The following is a 12993-nucleotide window of genomic DNA, read 5'->3' as shown; positions in this document are numbered from 1 at the left end:
TTTTTTGGTTGGACGTTAAATCTAGTTGGCCCTGAATTTGAGGTCGACTCGCCAGCCTCGGCTATTGTTCTTCATAAAAGGCAGCACTTAAGTGTGGATTAGACCCTGACCTGTGACCTCTCCCCAAAAAAGGAAGAAAAAAATGGCCGGGGGGAGGAGGGAGGTCATCTTACCTTTGGGCGATGAGAAACTCGACAGGGGTAGTCCCAACCAAATTCACCACAGACAGACAGTGTTGGAGCGTGGGACAGACAGTGTTGGTGTGTGGGACAGACAGACAGTGTTGGTGTGTGGGACAGACAGTGTTGGAGCGTGGGACAGACAGTGTTGGAGCGTGGGACAGACAGTGTTGGAGCGTGGGACAGACAGTGTTGGAGCGTGGGACAGACAGACAGTGTTGGTGTGTGGGACAGACAGTGTTGGAGCGTGGGACAGACAGTGTTGGTGTGTGGGTGCTGTGTCGTCCCTCATCCTGATGATCACATCACAAACAGAGCACACTGGAAGCTGTGTTGTGTCTCATCCTGATGATCACATCACAAACAGAGCACACTGGAAGCTGTGTTGTGTCTCATCCTGATGATCACATTACAAACAGAGCACACTGGAAGCTGTGTTGTCTCTCATCCTGATGATCACATTACAAACAGAGCACACTGGAAGCTGTGTTGTCTCTCATCCTGATGATCACATTACAAACAGAGCACACTGGAAGCTGTGTTGTCTCTCATCCTGATGATCACATCACAAACAGAGCACACTGGAAGCTGTGTTGTCTCTCATCCTGATGATCACATTACAAACAGAGCACACTGGAAGCTGTGTTGTGTCTCATCCTGATGATCACATTACAAACAGAGCACACTGGAAGCTGTGTTGTCTCTCATCCTGATGATCACATTACAAACAGAGCACACTGGAAGCTGTGTTGTCTCTCATCCTGATGATCACATTACAAACAGAGCACACTGGAAGCTGTGTTGTCTCATCCTGATGATCACATTACAAACAGAGCACACTGTCTCTCATCCTGATGATCACATGACAAACAGAGCACACTGGAAGCTGTGTTGTGTCTCATCCTGATGATCACATTACAAACAGAGCACACTGGAAGCTGTGTTGTCTCTCATCCTGATGATCACATCACAAACAGAGCACACTGGAAGCTGTGTTGTCTCTCATCCTGATGATCACATTACAAACAGAGCACACTGGAAGCTGTGTTGTCTCTCATCCTGATGATCACATCACAAACAGAGCACACTGGAAGCGCTGCTTTAGCAGCGGGACAAAACGAGCTCTGTGTGAGATCAATAAGCCAGAGGGGTATACTTTAAAAAAAATCAAAGGCTCCGGTTGGCACGGCCATCATCTCGGCCCGTCTGCTGGGATCAGATAAGAGCGTCAGGGCCTGGCAGGAAAGGTTGTCCGGCCGCGGGGCAGCTCGACAAGATGCAGATCCCTCCGACGGGCACCGTTATGGACCAATTTCAATCTGCAAATACGGCAGAAACCCGAAATGTCACGGCTGACAACTACCTGGTCGTTCGCTGATACATGCAGAAGAAGGGCTGAAGGGATGGATGGATGGATGGATAAAGAACATTTAGGGGCGCAGTCTATAATCCCTGCAAGCGTGTGTGGGGGGAAATACACAGCTATTCCTGTCCCCCATAGATGAGGGCTTTTACCTCCATGATTTAAAGGAAAAGGAAAAAAAAATTTGGACAATGTGTCAGCGCCGGCGCGAGTGTTCGTCTCAGATTAGCTCCTTGTGCCGTGAGGAGAGGGGACAGAAGGGGCGGGTGGGTCGGGGATGGGGGAACAATGCCGCCACGATCCCAGATGAAAGAAATCATTTGCACAATTTTATGAAAGCGGTATTTGTCCGGTCGGGTGGTTCTATCAAAGCCTAACAGCCGCGGCGGAAACACGATTTTAAATAACGGGGATGGGCGACAAAGCTGGCAAGACGTCGGGTTCGAGTCATTTCTCAGCTGAACGCTTTCCAGGTAAAATGCAGATAATGCGCTCTCGAGTTTTTCCCATTCTCTTTCTCAAAGAGGTCTCATTTCTTCTCTGGCTCTGAGCTGACACCAGCATCGCTCAAGCTTCTGTTCTCTCAGAGCTAAGCTTGTACAACAGTCATGTGGTGAAGATGAAAAGACATCACGGCTACTCACCTGACGCCTGTAAATTCATCCTTGAAAAACTGTCTCGAAAAAACCATGGAGTGTCTTGCTCTGTTTTAGGAGTTATCAGTGGTTTTAAACAACCATGTCAATCCCGACTGTCAAAAAAAACAACGCTCGGTTTTGTGACAGACAGTGTTTCAGAACTTGAAAAAGACAGGATAGGAAGTTGTCATAGGAGAACATTTCAGGTAAGTGAATGGAAGCTCCAAGAGGATCGCTGCCCGGGTGGAGACCTGCTGTTCCCTCACAACTAAGGTTACGCATCGAGAACTGATTCCAAAATTCTGATTCCAAAGGAATCGACAAGGAATCAATTCTGCTTATTGATTCCTTAAAAAAAAAACTTGCAGAACAGAAAAAATGATAAACTGTTGATGTTTACAAAAGTTCATAATAAACAACAAGCAATGTTATAGTAGTATGAATATGACTGAATATGTCTTGTGTAATGGTTTATTACGCGATGCAGTTGTCTGGAGCTGGCTTCGGCTTCAGGACCCCCACTGTATTTCCTGGCGACTCGCTTTTTTCCGACCCATTTGTGCTCGAAACCTTCCCGAGGATAAACCGCACGTATTTAGACTTTTATGGTCCAGAAGGGACCATTGGGCATAATGAAGTTCTGCTTCCCGGCGTGAGGTGGGGAGAGGCTCATGATTACAAAATGCTCCTCATTGTCTCCCGTCATCTCCTGCCTAATTGAAGACAAATATAATGAGTCTTCATCATAATCTAGTAGTACATCAATGGCGTGGCACTGTGGAACGTGCCGGTTCTGTCCGAGGTGGGAGGAGGAGGAGGTGTGGGGCACTTGAATGTGCTCGGGCTTGTTTAATTTGGACCAAGAAGACGGACAATTAAAACTACAGCTCCCGGGGGGGCTGTTCATTTCCCCCCGCCGCCCCCCCTATGCTCGCGCCCTCGTAAACGCTCCTGGATGTGTCTGGGTCGTGGGGTTTGGGGGGCGGCGCGGGAAGGATGAGGGGGCAGGGAGGGGGGCTCCTCTGGAGGGGTTGTGTCTGTTGATTATGACGGCCAAGTGGGGAGAGTCCCTCGATGCCTGGCCCCTCGTCACCTCCCCTAATGTGCTCTGAATGAGTCCCCCTCCGCTGTGGCTTGTGGGAGGGGGCGTGAGAGGGGGGGGGGAGGGGTCTAGATGATGTCTGGCCCTGGTTTAGGAGTGTCTGTCTGTCGTCTGCCCCCTCGAGGCCTGTACCAGCTCCTTTGTCTGGGCGTCAGGCAGCGGTACGGTGTCACCTCAACACAATGCGCCCATGCAATCAGGGGCATCTCGGCCTGGGAGCTGACATGGGTATTCATGTCTGTCTTTTTGTTGTTGTTTTTGTGCTGGAAACACAAGCGGTTTGGGATTGAGATTTAATTGTCTGTATATTCATGTCCAGTTACAAAACGTTATTTATTCTGTAACGTTTGTGCCCAGTTTGAGGTTAAAGGGAAAAAAATCCACCCAATAATATTTTTATACGGTTAAAAAAACAAACCCAATTGTGTTTGTTTCCTGGTGTATTTTTCATCTTGCCGTGGATAACTGGCCAAACATAGACGATGCAACGCCATGTTTCCAGCAGCTCCAATGGAGTTTGATAGCAGGAAAAGCTTTCAGCGATTTAAGACATGATCGGTAAACGCCAGGTTCAGAAGCAAAGGGCGAGGGCTTCTTTAGAGCCGCCATTTTGCGCCAAGAGACCGACGTACAACAATCATACAGGGAGAAATCCATTGTAGAAGAGGAGAGAAGCCAATCTCTACATGGGCATTGGCCTCAATGGACCAGAAGGCAATCCAGACTCAGCTTCCATCTTTGAGTCATCAGTAGTGTGCAAAATACAACGCTCTCTTTGGCGTCTTTCTTTCTCATTTGAACAACCAGGAGCATAAACCGCAGCATTGTTCTCTCTCCACTCATTCTGTCTCAACTTGAAAATCTCACCACAGAGAACCCTCTTCACTGGGGGGGTTTGAAAGGCATTCTGGGAAATGTAGGAAATCACTAACTGATGTAGATGACGCAGGTCAAGGGAAAATGGGCTCACCGAAGAACATTACAACTACACTCATAAAATTCCAAAATAACTCCTGGACCGATGCTGCATTTTTCAAGTTCAATTATCTTTATTGTCATTGTTAAATCTCTCCAACAATGAAACGGTGGAAAGCATCTCCCTGAGTCGTACAGTGCAAATACAAAGGCAAAGTGCGTAGAGCTTTTGCTTTTAAGTTTAATGGTTGGTTAGCATCATTATATTCAGTCCTACTCCTATTTACTTTACTTTTTACTTTATTGTCATTTAGCAGACGCTTTTATCCAAAGCGACGTACAACAGATCAAATACATCACACAATAGAACATAGCAGAACAATGAAAATAGATTAAAACAGACAATATGTGATCATGATTAAAAAAAATATGCGTAGATGAAAGCTGATCAAGAGTGCATATTATTCACAGCGTATAAAATAATTCAGGAGTGAAAGGGGTGCAGTAGAGAGTAGTAGAGTAGTTCAAACATACTTTGCCGATCCGCAAGTCCGCCAGCCAGGGTCGGCCACGGTCTGCGTGACGTATATGTCATCATCGGAGGGTGTACTCGCAGGCTCTCTGCAGGCAGCCGCGTACCTCAAATGTTTAGTCTAGAAAACCCGCTGAACATTAAACTACACTTCTGTTCGAGCACCCTTCACTCTCTCCTCCTTTTAGCAGCATTCTCACTAATCCCACAGTGGTTTACCTGCTTTTAAGATCTGCAAAAACGAGTTTGCTTCTCTCTCCCTCATCTCCCCCTCTCTCTTCACACGTCCTCCCGGGACTCCAGAAAGAAGTATGAACAGAACTACCACCACGCGTCCGTGGTGTCCGCAAGTTGTCCGTGTACGCCTCAACTCGGGAGTATATCAAGGGGTTAACGGTCTCAAAGGTTTGATTATTTCACACAGTATATCTCTGTATGACGTTTGGAAGAACGGTTCATTCAACTGCACACAATGGCTAACAAAGACAGCATTGAGCCCTGGGGGAAATATCACAAGTTACACTGAAAACAAACAAAACACGTAGAACTGAGCTGGGCCAAGCCTCCCATTGACTGATAACGGCTGGGAGAGGGCTGGGCGCTGTGGGGGCGCTGGCTGCTGAGGCACGCCATGCAAGGCTGCCAGTTTGGAGCAGCAGGAAATGACACGCATTCCTCCTTCCCAGTGACAAAATAAACCCAAACCCAGCTTCCTGCTAGTCCTCCCGCACAATTACCGCTAAAAATGACAATCTTGATCTCACCACTGGAAATTGTAAAAATAATTTTTAGCCTTAATGATTTGAGGAAGACTATTATTTTTGCTGCAATTTTGACACCTTTTATCAACATCTTGACTATTTAATACAACCCTCTGTATGACATGAAAAGTTTCATTACCGACCAATATGCCAATATTCATCTGCTATTGTGGAAAAAATACATCGCAATTAACTGTTATGCACAATTAACTGTCCAGCAACTACTTAACTTCTGTAGTGTATAAGGTTTTTGTTAGATTCTTATTTAAAAAAAATTGGAGGGGAAAAATATACAAACGCACGTTAACGACATACATTAAACTCAACCACAACTGATCCAACCACATTTGGTTTATAAAGATTGTTTATTGGGGCTGTTTTACATTACATTTGTCTATAAAGTCGGATCACGTTGCTGCTCGTGGAAAGAGACATTTGTGTCTCAGTGTTTCTCGGGTCGAAGTCGATGCTAATTCTGACTCGCGCGATGACTAATCCTTTCTCCTTCACATTTCACAATATGTAATAACGCTCAAGGGCGTCTCTGCCCACTGTGCCAAAGAGTCAATACGCCAAACAGATCAGCTTTGATGACACTCGACCAGCTATTTTTGGTCCCTTTTTTAGAGCGAATGAATTGAGGGCCGTCGCACGCGACACGGCGCTCTGGTGATTGGCAGTTTGAGGTGTCCCGAGCCATCGCCAGGGAGTCTTCTCATGCGTATTACCTGTGTTCGCTGAGCCCAGCTTTCTTAATTGACAGAGAATGTGTGCATTTCAAATGGGGGAACAATCGGAAGTGCTCTTGATCTGCCTCGCCTGCTGGTGGAGTTGGCACTTTGAAGTATTTTCCATTTGATTTGACTGTGCCTGAAGGTATATTAAACCCATTTTCATACAAGTTCTCAAATAAGCCCTCGACACAGCTTTTTATAGACGGGCTTTAAAGAGTCTAGATAGACACATCAATGGCTGCAAAGCCAGGCAGGGTGTGTGTGTGTGTGTGTGTGTGGGGGGGGGTAATTACAGTTGTGTGTGACTGTGTGTAATTGAGTTTTCCTGGATTCTGGTGAAGTCTCCTCTGACGGACAGAAACGCGCTCTTTGCAGCTTTCTTAATGGTCTTGTGTTGTAGGAGAGGGGGTGCCTTCATGGCACCGACACAGCTTCATTCTCTCGGTGATTTCGCCGGATATTAAACGTGTCCCACAATTAGCCCTGCCGCTTAACCTTGACTTCCCACAAATCCAGAGCTCACAAAATCATTGAACTGGATTGCTCAATGATTGATTCTAGTGTTTTTTTTTGTCTTTTGTACCCTTGGCTGGGGCTGTGGGAGGTTAGGGTGAGTACAGATTTATATTCTGCTAAACGCAGGCCATCCGTGCAGCGGTAGATTCCCTGCCTACCAACATGAGGGTCACAGGTTCGAGCCCCCCTGTTGCCTTCAACTTGGTTGGGCATCCATACAGGCACAATTGGCCGTGCTTGCTTGTGGGAAATCGGATTAAGGGTATGTGTCCTCCCGGTCGCTGCACTAGCGCCTCCTCTGGTCGGTCGGAGTGCCTGTTCGGGGGGGAGGGGAACTCGGGGGATATATAGCATTATATATACTGTATATATACACATATATATATTTAGATATAATTAGATATAGATAGAGATATATAGAAAGCAAATCCAAAATGGATGGTTTCTGTGTAGGCAGCCGCAGGAAGCCTTGGCGGTTTGCATCATGTCTGCCACCTCCTCTCCGAGGGCATGCTAACCCCCCTGCACACACACACACACACACACACACACACACACACACACACACAGAAACACACACATGCAGGCGCACACGAGCTAGCGTTTTTCCTCATGGCGCGGCAGGAGTCTGTCTTCATCTGTCCCATTGATTAATGAAGCGGGCTCAGCAGGGCCTCTGAGAGAGAGAGAGGCAGCCCACATCAAGGCTGCATATCTCTCACTCCCCCCACCCCCCCTCTCTCTCTGTCTCTCTCTCCCCCTCTCTCTCTCTCACTCTCCCTCGCTCTCTGTCTCTCTCTCTCTCTCCCCCCTCTGTCTCTCTCACTCACTCAATCAGTCTGTCACATGACATGCACTGTAGATACAGGCAGACATGACACACAAGCGTACTGTACACACTTGCATACAGAGAGACGTGACACATACACAGCGGTGCTGACACACACACACACACACACACACACACACGTCACCATCATATCACTCACAAATATATCTCACACACACACACACACACACACACACACACACACGTCACCATCATATCACTCACAAATATATCTCACACACACACACACACACACACACACACACACACACACACACACACGTCGCCATCATATCACTCACAAATATATCTCACACACACACACACACACACACACACACACACACACACTCAGAATGAATGAGCTTGGCTGTGTGAGAGCTTTAAGCTGGAAAGGCGTTTTTATAAACATAATGTTTGTAGATTAGTCAGGGTTAATGATCCGACTGCGGAGGCGTGTGTGTGTGTGTGTGTGTGAGTGTGAGTGTGAGTGTGTGTGAGTGTGAGTGTGAGTGTGTGTGTGTGTGTGTGTGTGTGTGTGTGTGTTCGGCTGTCTCCCGTGCACTTCCAAATGCCTCGGGCACCATTACAAGAGCACTATTTATGCTATTTGGGGACCGGGCTCGCCACGTTAGCAGGGGTACCAGAACCAAACAGCTAAAATTATGTCTCGACTAACCTCAATGGGCAGGTCCGGTATTTTTCTTTTGCGTAAATGAGAAATTACAAGATGTGTACTTAAAGGCTATTTTGATCAAAATCGCCTGTTGGAATATCACGCCACACTATTCCTGACTGAGCCCTGTGGAGACGTTGAAACGCAGGACCGGAGCATGTTGAAACGCAGGACCGGAGCGCTTTTTGCCCCTTTGTTCTTCCACTCAGTTGGACTTGCTGAGTAAAAAGTTTATTTTTACATTTTTATAATGTCTTCATCGTTTCTTTGTTGTTTAAATTTAGCGCTGTGTTTTGCATTGCACAGTACCAGCCAGGAATAGGCCTGTGCACAGGGACTGTGACTCTCTGTCCACTGGGGTGGCTTGGTTCTAGCCTAGGTAAACCCAGCCACCACGTGACCTGCTCTCTCAGTGTAGTGACTGAGAACAGGTCTGAGAGCAGGTCACGTGGGGGATGGGTTTACCCAGGCTAGCTTGGTTCATGGAGGTCGGAGCGCCCCTCCCCCCTCTGAAGCCCCTCTCATGTAATGCTGAGTTGACAGAAAAGTGCAGGAATGAAAGAGAGAGAACCAGAGTTTGGAAACTGAAAAATGACTGTAAAAGACCCCTACTCTCTTCCCACCCACCACCACCCACCCTTTGCCCCCTCCCTCCCTCGCTCTCCTCTGCCTGTCGGCCTGTCGAGGCTTGCCTCCCTCCCTCCCGGCCGGTCCGGGCCGGGGCAGAGCGAGGGGGCGAGGGGAGGGGAGGAGAGGGGAGGGCTCAGACAAAGGAGCTCTGTTGCCGCGCCGCTGTGCCGGGGTTTTGGGGAGGGTCGACCCAGGCTGGCAACAAGGGAGTATACATGGGGGGTGGAGTACAGACAGAGAGAGAGGGAGAGGTGTGTGTGTGTGTGTGTGTGTGTGTGTGTGTGTGTGTGTGTGTGTGTGTGTGTGTGTGTGTGTGTGTGTGTGTGTGTGTGTCTGAAAGGGGTTTATCATTGAGAATAGAGATGAAAACAAAATGGGAGGGGTGTCTGCTCTGTTCAGAGTTATAAAGAGGACACGCAGTGCCAGTCGGTGTTTCGCACGCACCCTTTCGCTGGTGTACACACACACACACACACACACACAGAGTTGGCACGCTCTCGTCCATGCTGCAGTGAGCGTTTGTGTGTGTATATATGAGATGGGGGGGGGGGGGGTGTTGTTTACTGGCCATTGTGTAATATTTGCTTAACCCTTGTCCTTTATCTGTACAGCTGCAAAAGAGACTGAAGGGGTGTGTGTGTGTGTGTGTGTGTGTGTGTGTGTGTGTGTGTGTGTGTGTGTGTGTGTGTGTGTGTGTGTGTGTGTGTGTGTGTGTGTGTGTTGGGGGGGGGGGCACAGCTGTTAGTGATTTCAAGCGTGCACTGTAACAGCCCCCCCTACAATTCTTATCAATTCTTGAAGCATTATTGGCGCGCGATAAGTTCATTCTCGCGTCGCCACGGCATCCAAACAACACAATTACATGTCGACTTCTTGGACTAAGCAAACAGACAAGCGAACAACACACTAACATGCAAACAGCTGTATGCTAACTGTAAGCGCTAATCACGCGGCCCTATAGCAACATAATGATCTCCATTATAGCGCGTTCTTGTTCCCGCCGAGTCGCCCCTTCAGCGCTCCGACCCCGGCCTGAACCTCACTGCTCTCTTTGCGTTGAGCAAATCTCGCTGCACTCTGCACATAGAACGCGTCATTCACCTTCTTTTATCACAGCTTTTCTTGCCAGTTGTACAGTATCTGTTTTTTCAGCTGTCATTCAACACACCTCTCGTGGGATACGGCATAAAAAATATATAGTAATGAAAAAAAATCAGATGCTCGTCTTGAAACGCTTGTATAATACACACACCGCTTTACAGCGTCGGTACAACTCCGCGGGAAAATAATCTCTGCTTTTATGTTGCTCACAAATGTCTTTTTTGAGTTAGAACCATTTTGAAAGATAACTGTAATGACTCGAATCCCACAAGGCCCGTCTTCGACAAACGTGATTTTTCTTTTTCTTTTTTACTTTTTCTAACGGAGAGCTATCTCTGGCGCTGCGTCAAGACAACTCCACCCCACCCAAAACCATGTCTTTATCGTTCTCTCCCCTCTCTGTCCCCGTTGTCCTGTCAGGTGGAGAGAGCGACCGCAGACGCAGTGAAGGGAAGCGGAAAGGTGGCGAAGCAGAACGCCATGAGGACGAGCCGGCCGCCATGACAGAACGGTAAGAGAGCTTACGCTTTGCCCCGGGGTTACGCCTGGTCCCGTGTGAGTCTGTGTGTCCTCACCTCAGTTAGCCTTCCACCTGGGTGACTCACCTGTATCCCTGGGGTGTGTGTGTGTGTGTGCGTGCTGCATTCAGTAGACAGTGTCTGCATATGCCTTTGTTGTGTGTGTGTGTGTGTGTGTGTGTGTGTGTGTGTGTGCGCGTGCCTGCATTCAGTAGACAGTGTCTGCATATGCCTTTGTTGTGTGTGTGTGTGTGTGTGTGTGTGTGTGTGTGTGTGTGTGTACGTGCGTGCGTGCGTGTGTGTGTGCGTGTGTGCTTTTGTTATGTGTTTGAGTGTGTGTGTGTCTGGCATGGAGCCATGGCCGCCAGGTGAGCAACGCGCCGTCCTGTCTGAATCACCTGCCGCATCCTCAAATTGTCCATGATCGTATCTCTCATCACTCTATCCCCCTCTCTGTCTCTCACACGCCCTCATGTCTCCGAACTGAAGATAGGGGTGGGACCATATGAACATTTCATGTCACAATTATGTTGTCCAAAACAATCACGATTAACAATAGGTATCAAAAACTCTTAAATCGCTTAAAACTCTATGGCACTAAAACATACTGGAATCACTTTACCCTACATTCTGTTAAGAAACCAAGAGGTGTTGGCCCCCAGGGCAGACACCTTCCTCTGGCAGGTTCTGCAGGTGGGAACCTCGTCTTTCTGCCGTTCCTTATTTTTGAACCCGTAATAACCCATCATGGAAGTCAATGGGAAAATGACCCTAATTCTCACTTGATTCATGACCTCAGTAAACACTTTCCTAATGAGTTCATGGTCTCAATCACTAGTTTCAAGTCTTCTTCAATACAGCAGGATGTTCATTTAGTAAATTATGGTCCCATTTTGAGTAAAATAGACAATAAAGCAATAAAGTTTAGACTCATTTTTAAGAAGAAAAAAATGCTAAAATTCTCTCAATCCAGCTTATTAAATGTGAATATTTTGCATCCCACAGCAGACAAACGATCCTCATGCCTCATGACCCACCCTTCCAGTGGAGCTATGACGGAGATAGCCTCTCTCTAGTCTCTACACCCATTTTGAGAACTAACTGTGTTGTCAAGCCTTTGACCTTTTCCCTGCTACATCCAAACACAATGGGGGAGGCCAAGATGTCAGAGACTCAGGAGCGAAAACATGACCTCAGAGAATCACTGAATGCAACAAAAGACAAAACACGGGGAGAAGAGCCGGCGTTCTGTCCCGGCTGTTATTTCAGTGAACGCTCTCTCTCTCCACCACTTACGTCTGAGAGCAATCTCTCTCTGTCTCTGTGAGGCTGAGAGCCGCAGCAAATCATCTTCTAGCATGCAGGCACGCTCAGGGTTACAGTATATATAGATAGGGGGATGCTTAAAGAGCAGAAGAAAAAGTTTTTCTCCTTCTTGTCACGTCTCTTTTGATGAGACACTCTGCCACCTCAACCCGTCACCCTTAGGTGCCACCTCAACCCGTCACCCTTAGGTGCCACCTCAACCTGTCACCCTTAGGTGGCAGTAGCAGGGTGTGACTTTTCTTCTTCTTTTCCTTTCTTTCTTTTTTCTTCTCTTTTTTTGCCAAGGCTTTTCATTGTTTTTTTTACACAAACCTTCCCGTGCATTTCATACAGAAGATTACTGTCCTCCAGGCGTCCAGGTAGCGCAGCAGTAGAAGATTCCCTACCTACCAGCACGAGTCCCCGTGTTACCTCCAGCTTGGTCGGGTGTCCATACAGGCACAATTGGCCGTGTCTGCAGGTGGGAAGCCGGATTAAGGATAATGTATTGTGTCCTGGTCGCTGCACTAGTCCTCTGGTCAGTCGGGCCACCTGTTTGGATGGGAGGGGAACTGGGGGGAATAGTGTGATCCTCCCATGCGCTATAACAATGACCTTGTTCAATTCAGGTGCCCTTTTTGGGCAGTTTGAGCGTCTGTAGGTGGCGCTCTTTTCTTTATCTGTTCAGCCATGGTGGCTATTACTGCTCATGCTGCTAACTACCCAGCTGTTCCTTTGTTTATTCCAAACAGGAAATGTATTTCAAGAGAAGATGTTTTTCCTTGAAAGACGCACCAGACCAGACACCAGGGGACCAAACCTTTGACCATTCTGTTGTAGTCGTTCTCAAAGTGTGGTCTGGGGAGAGACCACCAGGGGTCCTTGAGGGGATTCTAGGCGGTCTACAGTAAAAGAGGGATCATTTATTTTCACTATAATTCCATCCATAAGTAACACAATGACAATGTATGACTATTTCGTTCATGGGTTTCATACACCTTCTGTAATAACACTTAAAAGCAAAAGTCTTATCAGATGAGGGACCCTGGGACAAAGTCTTATCAAATGGGGGTCTGTGGACTCATTTGTGTCAGTGTAGCGGTCCCTGACATGAACAAGTTTGAGAACCACTGGCTTAGGGGACCGAACCTGTGACCATTCGGTTACAGGAAGCAGCATTTGTAACTGCCAGCC

The sequence above is a fragment of the Poromitra crassiceps genome (assembly GCF_964638095.1).
Source record: "Poromitra crassiceps genome assembly, chromosome: 12".
Lineage (NCBI taxonomy): Eukaryota > Metazoa > Chordata > Actinopteri > Beryciformes > Melamphaidae > Poromitra > Poromitra crassiceps.
The sequence above is the reverse complement of the archived record's forward strand: the minus strand, read 5'-3'. Positions refer to the sequence as shown.